Here is a 9,878-nt window from a genome sequence, read left to right as displayed (position 1 = left end):
ATTACTTGCTTCCTTAAGATTGAATGGTTATAGGCCCCTCCTATTTATAGTCCTTGAAGACTTGGTTCTTAAGCAATCCTACTTTTCTAAAAGAACCTTTATAGATTCGGGTCTCTTCCGTAACAAACCTTAATCTAATCTTACTGAGCACACCTTTACTACTTTTCCTATTCTATTCTTACTCCCCTTGATTGGCGGAGCCCTGCTCAGGCGGTGGCGGCCCTCCATGGCCTCGCCCCCTCCCAGTCGCGCCGCGCCCTCCTCGGGCTGTGCACAGGAGGCGCCACAGGCCCACGCGTTGCTCTGCGCTGTGCCTCGCTTGGTCACCTTGGTCCATATATAGTCAGGGGCCACATTGAGTGTATGACAAAATCTATGTTGAATATAGGGAGGGTGATAGGGCTAAGATGAAAACGTGCATAGAGGTGCTCAAGTCGAGTTCGGATAGGGATTGATTCATGAAGGCTTTCTTGCTTCTAGCTTTGGGGTCTGTTTATTGTACGAGCACAACAAATGTAGTGACCTTGAAGTATCTTCATAGCCTACGTGATGTATCAAAGATCAATGAATTCGATTGGTTTGGCCATATCCTAGAGGTGGTGATGGAAGAGGTGAAGAAATACAAGAGATTATCTCCTGAGCATGACCATTACGTTGGATCTTGTCTTGCGATTTTAGCTGTATTTTGACTTTCTTCGTTACATTGCTTATTATCCATGTACTGTACTATCTTCAAATCATCGTATTGTTTTGTACTATCTTCAACATTCCTTTGTTACATGGCTCAGCGCCGAGGTGACAAGTGGCGGAGCTAAGGGGGCCATACCCTCCCCCCCCCTCACCCCCCCCCCCCCCCCCCCCCCCCCCCCCCCCCCCCCCCCCCACCCCCGACTTAACATGTCACGACAAAATATTTGTAGTAGTATATAATTTTATAATTTTTAGGCTTGTTAAAAGAGAGAGTATAAACAAAATAATATAATTGTTATATATACCTATTAATATAATTTTATAATTTTTATACCTATTAATATAATAGAGGATGACGCTGCGTGGCGCCTCGCGGCTGACGAGGTGCTCTAGCTCTAGCTGGAAAGACGCCGCCGTGTTCTGGATCCCGAAAGGCAGGTCCGAGAGGTAATACCAGAAGCGGTACGGTGGTGGGAGCACCTCGTCGGTGGCGATCTAATGATAGATGTTGGCCAGCATGTAGAACATCTGGCGACGCTCTGACATGGTGGGGTTAGGACCCAGACTGCGTTGGATCTGACAGGCTAGAACCTCGAGATCTGCTCCCAAGAGTTCAGGCGGAGTGGGCGATGTAGGCCAGGCTCCCAAAGTTGAGGACTTGGCCCGGAGTGAAAGCGCCGGCTGTGACGAAGAACTTGCCAGGGAAGCGGACGCCATAGTCTGGGGCGGCGCCGCTCGCTTCGGCAACGAGACGAGTGGCGCCGACCACTGTAGAGCCTGAATTGCACTTGATGTAGCCCCCTACCTGGCGCACCATCTGTCACGGGGTCGAAACCGCGGCAAGCATTATTGTTCAAGTTGGTGTCAGAGTATGTATCTTCGGTGGCATAGGTGGACTCTAGAACACAAGAATCACAGAGAAGACGCAACAGTTTATCCTGGTTCAGACCGATGATGCCGTATGTCCAGCAGCTGATGATCCTAATACTCAAAAACACCCAAAATTGGGGGTTACAACCGAGTGTAGGAAGATATTTGGTAGGGGGTAGCTCGGTGCTAATCCTGAGGTTGCCTCAGCGCCGATGGAGTCCTCCCCTCGTCGGAGAGGAGGAAGACACTGGGAGTGGAAGTGCTCTCAGTGTCCCTCTCTGGGTTGCTCTACCCTCAGTGTCGGGCGAGAGCAGATCGGTGGAGAGCGGTGAGATCATCTGGGATCACCCCTCTGGTGGAACGATCGACTGATGCTCGAATGATCGTCCTGCCCCTCTAGGATCCGCCTCCCCTTATATTCTGAGATAGGTCCGGTACATGGCGGGTTGGGGGATTAGTCTATAGTCTACATACACCGAACTCCAGGAGGGTCTTGCAGCGGCGTCTTTGTGGACCGTGGAGATGGCGTGGAGCCGAAGAAGCTCTGGCCGTCATCTGGCTGCTCTGCTCTGTCACCCTGCATGTTAGGTTCTGTCGGCTTGGACCGGCCTTCCCCGGGCGCACATTCTGGAGTCTTCTCGGTGGCGTGGGAGGCCAGCTCGAGTGGCTGACACGTGGGCCTTGGAGCCCCCAATCCCTTGGAGGCCGCGGAGGAGGAGTTTGTCTTCTTGTGTCACGTCCCGTGCGTGACCCTGTCAGGGGAGCGGCCGACAAGGCCGCGCCCAAGGGGCAGCGCCTGGGAGCCCCCGAGACTTGGTGGTTTGGGGCGTCGTCTTCTTGCGCCCGAGCCTTGGCTGGTGCTCAAGGCCGGGAAGGAGCCAAGGGTCAGCTCTAGGCTCTCGTCGGTCGGGATGGGGCTCGGGCGAGCCCCCGAGCGCTGAGCAGAGGCGGCAGGCGTGCTTGGGCTCGGCCCTTTTCCTTAGCCGGAGGGTGCGCGCGAGCGCACCCAATGGGTGGAGCCCCCGAGCCCCCTGGCGATCCTGGAGGTCACAAGGACGAACGGGATGCATGTCGATAAGAAGCTGCGCGAGGGGGAGGTGTTCAGAACACAGAAGACCAAATAGAGTTTCTTTGCTTCCACGCCATATCTATCGATCTCCGAGGTTGAACCAAAGTCACGTACTTCGATAAAACTACTTGTGCCCAGATTTGCCTATTTTGCTTGCCCTTACGTCGTGCTCATGCACACATGTTGCCAAAAGGAAATAATTAACGACAAGTGGGAGGTTGTGACGTGACGTGAGCGAGTTCGATTCGTATACGACACGTTGGGGCCTTAGTTTTTAAAATAAACACAAAAGAAATCCGATCAGTACGTTCTGTATTTGAATTAGGATTCCTAGTTATATTCTTATTATTTCAAGATGTCATACATATGTCGTTTATAAATATAACATGGGAGATATAGATAGATGTGAAGGGAGATAATTTGCACATTCATGAAGTGAGTTAGGGGACGATGGACCAACAAAATGCCCGCAAATTTTTACCTCTTTATTATATATATATATATATATATATATATATATATATATATATATATATATATATATATATATATATATATGGAGAGTATATTCAGTAGTTAGCTACAAAATAAGTTATTCTATGGCCACCTTCATTTACAATAATGTCAATACATATTTACGACAGTTGGGTTACTATAACACACGGGGATATTTATCATAACGTTATAGTAAACCACTTAGTAAGGAGTTACTATAATCTCGTAAATTAACATAGTAATTATCGTAACTCAAAGTGGCTACATAATAACTTATTTTGTAGCCATATATATTTACTATAGTTAGGTTACTATAACATACGGGTATATTTACCATAACGTTATAGTAAACCACTTAGTAAGGAGTTACTATAATCTCATAAATTAACATAGTAATTATCATAACTCAAAGTGGCTACAGAATAACTTATTTCTGGCTACAAAATAAGTTATTCTGTAGCCACTTTGAGTTACGATAATTACTATGTTAATTTACGAGATTATAGTAACTCCTTACTAAGTGGTTTAGTATAACGTTATGGTAAATATCCCCGTGTGTTATAGTAACCCAACTGTCGTAAATATGTATTGACATTATCGTAAATTAATATATAAAATTATGGTAAATGGAGGTAGGTACAGAATAACTTATTCTGTAGCTGGCTACTGAATAGCCTCTCCCTATATATATATATGCGTGTGTGTGTGTGTCACTGTTCACCTAAACGGCCGTTTAGCTCGTTTACACACCGTTTAAACGCTACACGGTGGTACACCATTTCCGTTTAATCGGTTGTTTTGACCGTTTAAATGACCGTTTTTCCGTTTAAACACCCGTTTTGCCCGAATAATGGGCTAAACGATAGGTGGCCGACTGTTTACCGTTTAGCATTTAGGATAACACTGGTGTATATATATATATATATATACCTTAAATCTAAAGATATACACATCAGGTGCTAGCTTGCTGTGGAGGAATAATCAGAGATACAATTACACAAAGATATATATATTGTACGTTGATGGATGGGAAGTACATAATACTTATATTTATACAGCCTTGAATTTGCTTTGGACTTAATTGTTTACTTCCTCATTATTATAACCTGGTGCAACAATGTTTTGTTTAATCTACTATTACTTCTTCCAAATTAAGAGCATCTCCAAATGTATTTCTTAGATTCATTCTCTAAATTATCTTTTTGACAAACTATTTAAATAATCTCTCTTTATATCTTTCTACACACAAAAAAAAACATCTTCTCTATATCTTAGTGCTCACTTCAAAGAGCCAACCCCTTTCTCTATATTTGGAGATTTAGAAATCTAGAATAAAGGTTCTCAATATTTAGAGATCTATTGATAAAACCTGCTGGAGGCTATTTTTTCACCTATTATTTTTGTTGCGTCTACTGAAATCCGCATTCCGATGCATAAAGAAGAGTATAAAAAGACTTTTGGAGTTGCTCTAATAAAGGAAAGATGATTTTCCCGTAAGACAATGAGCAGTACGTGTATGTTTATGTCCTAACGGATGGATGGTCATGGGAGTCAACTAACGGATGGATGGCTGAAATGGATGGCAGTGCCATTTACAAAAGAAAATTTTAAGTTGGTGCTAAGATAAGGAAATTCAAAAATTTCAGTGCTTATACGGAAGAGTGATTTGTTTCAGTGCCAAATAGATAATTCTCTTTATATTTTTCCACCCTCCAACATCTTCTATAGATCTTAGTGCTCACTTTAGAGAGCCAACCTCTTTCTCCTTTTTTGGTTAGTGAGAAATCTGGAATAAAGGTTGTTAATATTTAGAGATCCCTTGAAAAACCTGCTGGAGGCTTTTTTTCACCTATTAATTTTTTACATGTACAAAAATCCGTATTCCAGTGCATAAAGAAGAGTATAAAAAGGCTCTTAGAGTTGCTCTGGTAAAGCTAGGAAGGATGATTTTCCTGTAAGACAATGAGCCGTACGTGTATGGTTTTGTCCTGCAAATGATGCTTGGTTGTGATCTGACTATGACTTGTGCTCGTGCAATTGAGAAGTTGAGATCGAGGTCAGTCTCCCATTAGTGATTATTATTATTATACTGAATTGCATGCTCTCCTCTTTTTTTAGGCTCTTCGATCTCTTAGCCTGGGCTTCTTCTGACCGCTCTTCCTTTTCTCCGTTGATGCTTGGTTATATTGACTAGTAAAAATGCACGTGCTTCGCTACGGGGTGGTTTATTATTTTTTAATATATTTGTAAGTTGGTCATTAACGTAAAATTTCATTTGGCATTGTCATTATGTATGATTTTATTTTTTTATTTTGTCTTTTCTTTTGTAAGTTTATCATTGATGTATAATTTCGTATTGACACTGCCATTATGTATTTTTTTTTTACTTTCCATTTTTTTCTTGATTTTCTGAATCCCTTTTTGTTTTATTATTTTTAGTTTATTCTGACCAATGTGCCTTTTTTATTGTACAATATGATTAATGATTAATAAAAGGAAATTTGAATCAAGATTACAGGCTTTTTAATAGCTCTTAATATCCCAGATTTTTTTAGGCCCGTACGAAGTCCTGCTTTGGCGTCTCTTACGCTTCGATTGTGAGCGTGACCTACGCCCACTGCCCCGCTCCATTGCCATCGCACACAACAGTGGCGGCTCGCCCCGCAGCCAGGTAGCAGCTCCACGAAGGCGTGCAGCGCAGTCCACCGCGACGGCTACCTGCCGCCCTCCGACTCCGATTTTCTCAAGCTGTTTTTGGATCAAGAACCGTATCTAACAGGGATTCCAAAGACAAGCCGTCCCTAGAGAATAGAGAAATTGATTTATGGTGGCGGGTGGTGTTACCTGCTGAACGACCGAACTGGCAACCAGAGGGCGGTAAATGAAAGCATTACAGTTTTCTCGTCGAGCAGGCAAAAAGTAGTGTGCTAAATTACAATTATCCACGCGTTGTATCTCTCGTCTAATCAATCAATGGTTAGCTGAAGATGATTTAAATAGTTGATACACTATTACTTGATAGTGACACAATCCAATGGAATGATACACTGCTGGAAAACTTGAGCTTTGCTGAACTGCAGTAGCAAGCGCATAAACAGAACAGCTGCTGGGACTGTCCATGCAGAAAATTGCAGTCACCTGAAGAAACACTGTCGAACTGACCGAGATGGAAAGCTGCAACACCAGAAGCTACTGGTGCACACCCGAAAGCCAAACAAGCAAACACCTTAGGAAAATCAAAGATGCAGAGACTGAAAATAGCAGCCACTACTGCCATCAGATAAGCCGACTGGTATTAAAGCCAACTGATAAGCCGGCTGAAGCTGTTTTGTTGTGAGAAAAAAATACTGTAGATTCTAGCTGATAAGCCGGCCGATAAGTTCAAGCGAACAGGCCTAGAGATCGACAAGCAAGCTGCTGCTAGGACTGTTGTGCTGTTCCTGCAGATGACAAGCATAGACAAAGGAGCAGACATGAATACAAGCTGCTGAAAATAATTTCTATAAGAAAACACGGTCTGCGTATTGGTTAAGTGGCCCACCATAAGCAAGCTGTGATTAAATTAAAAAGACCCTGCTAAGCCTCACAAAAATCAGTCGTCACAAACCTGATCGATGCATTCTGGTGCTTCTGTTCATGATACATTGTCGTTTCAGAAACAACAAAGGAAACAGAAGCTAACCAATCTGCACCAAAACAAAATTCCAGAAACTGGAATTTGGATCACATCCTCACCATAACGAGAAACCAAACCCAACTTGATCCATCCAGAAATATTGAAACTTTCTCACAAATTTCAGAATCCAGGAAAAATGGGGGAAAATATAGTTTTACATTCAAGTTAGCATCCCATATCTATATTTATTGTTAAAAATAAATAAATAGTGCAAAAAATGAGCTAGCGTGAAGTTCAAGAACTTCACAAATTGTTAGTTAATTTCCTGATGTAAATAATCCAAGTACTACTGTAGCAAAAACATCTTGTTGCAGTGTCGGCAGCGCCTAGTCAGCTGTACAATGTAATTAAAGACTCATGACTCATCTCTCACTGATGTAGGCTGTTGAAAATTATGGTTCACTGCCACAGAGCATATCTCTTCAGTAAAGGGGGCGTACCCAGTGCAGAGAGCTCCCGCTCTGTGCGGGGTCTGGGAAAGGGTGTCAGTGGCAAGCCTTACCCTCGCCTGTGCAATGCGAGACCGCGACTCCAACCCGGGACCTTCCGGTCACATGCGGTAAGACTCTGCCGCTTGCACCAGGCCCGCCCTTCAGAGTATATCTCTTCAGTGCTTTGTACAAATTCTGTGAGCTAGGTGAATCAAAGTCTGTAATGACTGTATGCTCTTCTGTAGATCCAGTTTTCAGTAGTGCATTGTTGCAGTCACCAAGGAAACTTTTCGGTAGCAGCTAGTCATTCTGCTTGCCAACCCTTGTACTAAATTGCATGGTGATTACTAAGCAATATATAGATACTCCTTTCAGGATCCAAAATCCTCTTAGATATTGAAGAAATATAACCACTTTGTTGAGGGTGCAGAGCCCTTCAAATGAGTCTCACATGTATGGGAAAGGTGGAGGATGAACTAAAGCACAGCCATAGGGTAAGAATTGATTTTAGACTGATTCGATAATCAACAGTTTCAAGTCCTCTAATAATTGTACATAAATAAATCGTCTACATTATAAAAAAAATATGAGGAAGCTATTTGATTATCTCTAAATCTGAGTATTTTTTATACATCCAATGAAGTCTTGAACTCCAATAGGTAAGTTGTCTTCACATTTATTTTCCTTCAAAGTCTCTGTCCCAAAAATTGTTTTCTAAGTTATAGCCACCCCGTTTGTAATAAATGATTATTTAACATATAAGCATCATATAAGTGAGAAAACTATTATATGGTTTTTACCTTTCTTGGTGGCAATTGTAGTTCTTCATCTTTCCACGCAGACATGGTCTCTTTAAAGGTGGGACATCTAAATTTTTGTCTGATTTAATATTGAAAGAATCCATATTCTTCAAAACCAATAAAAGCTAAAATTAGTACATTGTAAAACCAAGATATAATGCAATATAGTGCTAAGCTTCAAATAAACACCAGCTCCAATCTGAATAGAGAAAACACACATCAATTATAGCCTATCCTATAAAAAAAATTAGACTTCTACAATAGCAATCCATCACAGAAATACATCTTTAATGACATAGAACACAGACTAAAACGAACACCTAGAAATTAAAGATCTGCGCATAAACTAATGAAGTTCCCTTACAAAACAAACCAATCTAGCAAAATATGAAGCCGTAGGTAAAAGAGGTAGAAATAATCAGAGAAAAAATATAGCAACAAATCTTGCCTAACAATAGCAAATAGCAGATCCGGATGAAGTTTGGAATCCCCGTTGTCAATTCCAATCCGACGAGACCAAGATTCAAAACTGGCAAGATTGACTTCGCTATCAACAAGGATTATATTGGTTTTGATTGACATGAAGATTTGTGGGCTATAATATATAAGGGGAAAACACGGAAAAGAGAGAAACCTGTATCGAATACATCATGGAAATCTTTGACCCAAGCCGATTCCGTTCTGATTACAAATTTCCTCAACAACACAGAGCAACGGGAGTCCTGGCGCCGCTCAGAGAGATACTGGAGGCGAAGCCGCTCGGATAGAGGATTACTGAAGCGCAAAATTCCTGCCGCCGCTCCCCATCGACCGCCGCACGCAACAGTGGCTGGCTCGCCAAGACTACAGCCGCCCAGCTCCCGAGGCCCCAGCCCGCCACTGACGGACGCCGGACGTCCTCCCCTGCTCCGCATCAAGGCCCTGTGCTACTAAGCAGCCGTTGCCGCCGCCCGCATCACGTGATTTCACAAGTGCTAGCTGCAGATTGCTCTCAATCTCAACAGAAGGAAATTAGAAAACGAAATCTTTAATTTTTTACTCTGAATAATGGATCTGACCCTGGTGTCCTCACCTTGCGACGGCCGAGGGACTCAAGCTAGGAGCTTGGGACAGGGAGGGCTAGCGAGCTTGAGACAGGGAGGACCGGAGAGCTTGGGACAGGGAGGGCCAGAGTGGGCCGACGGCCGAGGCCGAACTGGCGAGCGCGCGGCCGGCGCAGAGCCCCGGCGCGTCGGGTTCGACGCGTGGCACGCGGCCAGGGTTCACAACCGGCCACCGGAGCTCGCGCGGCCTGGGCTCAGGGCCGGCCATGGCGAACGCAGCCAGAGGAGGAGGCTCACGCGACGGCCATGGCGGATCCGGCCGGGGCGGCGGTGCGCGTCAGGGCGGGACTGGCCGAGGCGGCGACGCGCGTCGGGGCGGCGGGGAGGCTCGCGGGGCCAGCGCGTCGGGCTGGGGCCTCGCCTGGGGCGGCCGCGCGATGAAGGCTAACCGGCCATGGCACGGGCGGCGGCGGAGAAGCAGCGCGCGGCGAGAGAATGGTCGGGTCGGTGACGGGAAAGACCGTAGGCGGACGGGGTGAAGACAGGGCGAGCGACGGTGCTGTAGCGGGACGGAGGGAGTGGGCCGAACAGTTGGGCCCAACGAATGGGCCAGATAGAAAAAAAAGGCTAAGGTCCTGTTTGGTTACTCCTCCTGAAAGCTTGAGCTAAAATCTGGATAGAATCTGTCTAAAGAACCAAACACCTTCTCCTAAAACTTTCTAAAAGTTTTAGGAGGCTGATTTTTTTTATAAGCTCCACCCCTTCTAAAACCTCCTAAAGTCCTTCCTAGACCCCCACTACCTC

General features: G+C 44.5%; 1 long non-coding RNA gene across 5 annotated transcripts; it reads right to left on the bottom strand.

Annotated features, from left to right (window-relative positions):
* Nucleotides 1-6,007: 6,007 nt before the first annotated feature.
* Nucleotides 6,008-9,609, bottom strand: LOC136508314 (uncharacterized). Of its 5 annotated transcripts, none has more exons than XR_010771921.1 (4): nt 8,666-9,609; nt 8,480-8,578; nt 8,032-8,138; nt 6,008-6,564 (listed from the first exon to the last, which is right to left on the bottom strand). It is a non-coding gene; the product is annotated as an uncharacterized lncRNA (long non-coding RNA). The 5 variants fall into 5 exon arrangements; XR_010771922.1 differs by lacking the exon at nt 6,008-6,564 and adding an exon at nt 6,574-7,926; XR_010771923.1 differs by lacking the exon at nt 6,008-6,564 and adding an exon at nt 6,574-7,707.
* Between the last annotated feature and the right edge of the window lie 269 nt (nt 9,610-9,878).

Source organism: Miscanthus floridulus, chromosome 15 (genome assembly GCF_019320115.1).
Source record: "Miscanthus floridulus cultivar M001 chromosome 15, ASM1932011v1, whole genome shotgun sequence".
NCBI lineage: Eukaryota > Viridiplantae > Streptophyta > Magnoliopsida > Poales > Poaceae > Miscanthus > Miscanthus floridulus.
The sequence above is the reverse complement of the archived record's forward strand: the minus strand, read 5'-3'. Positions and strand labels throughout refer to the sequence as shown.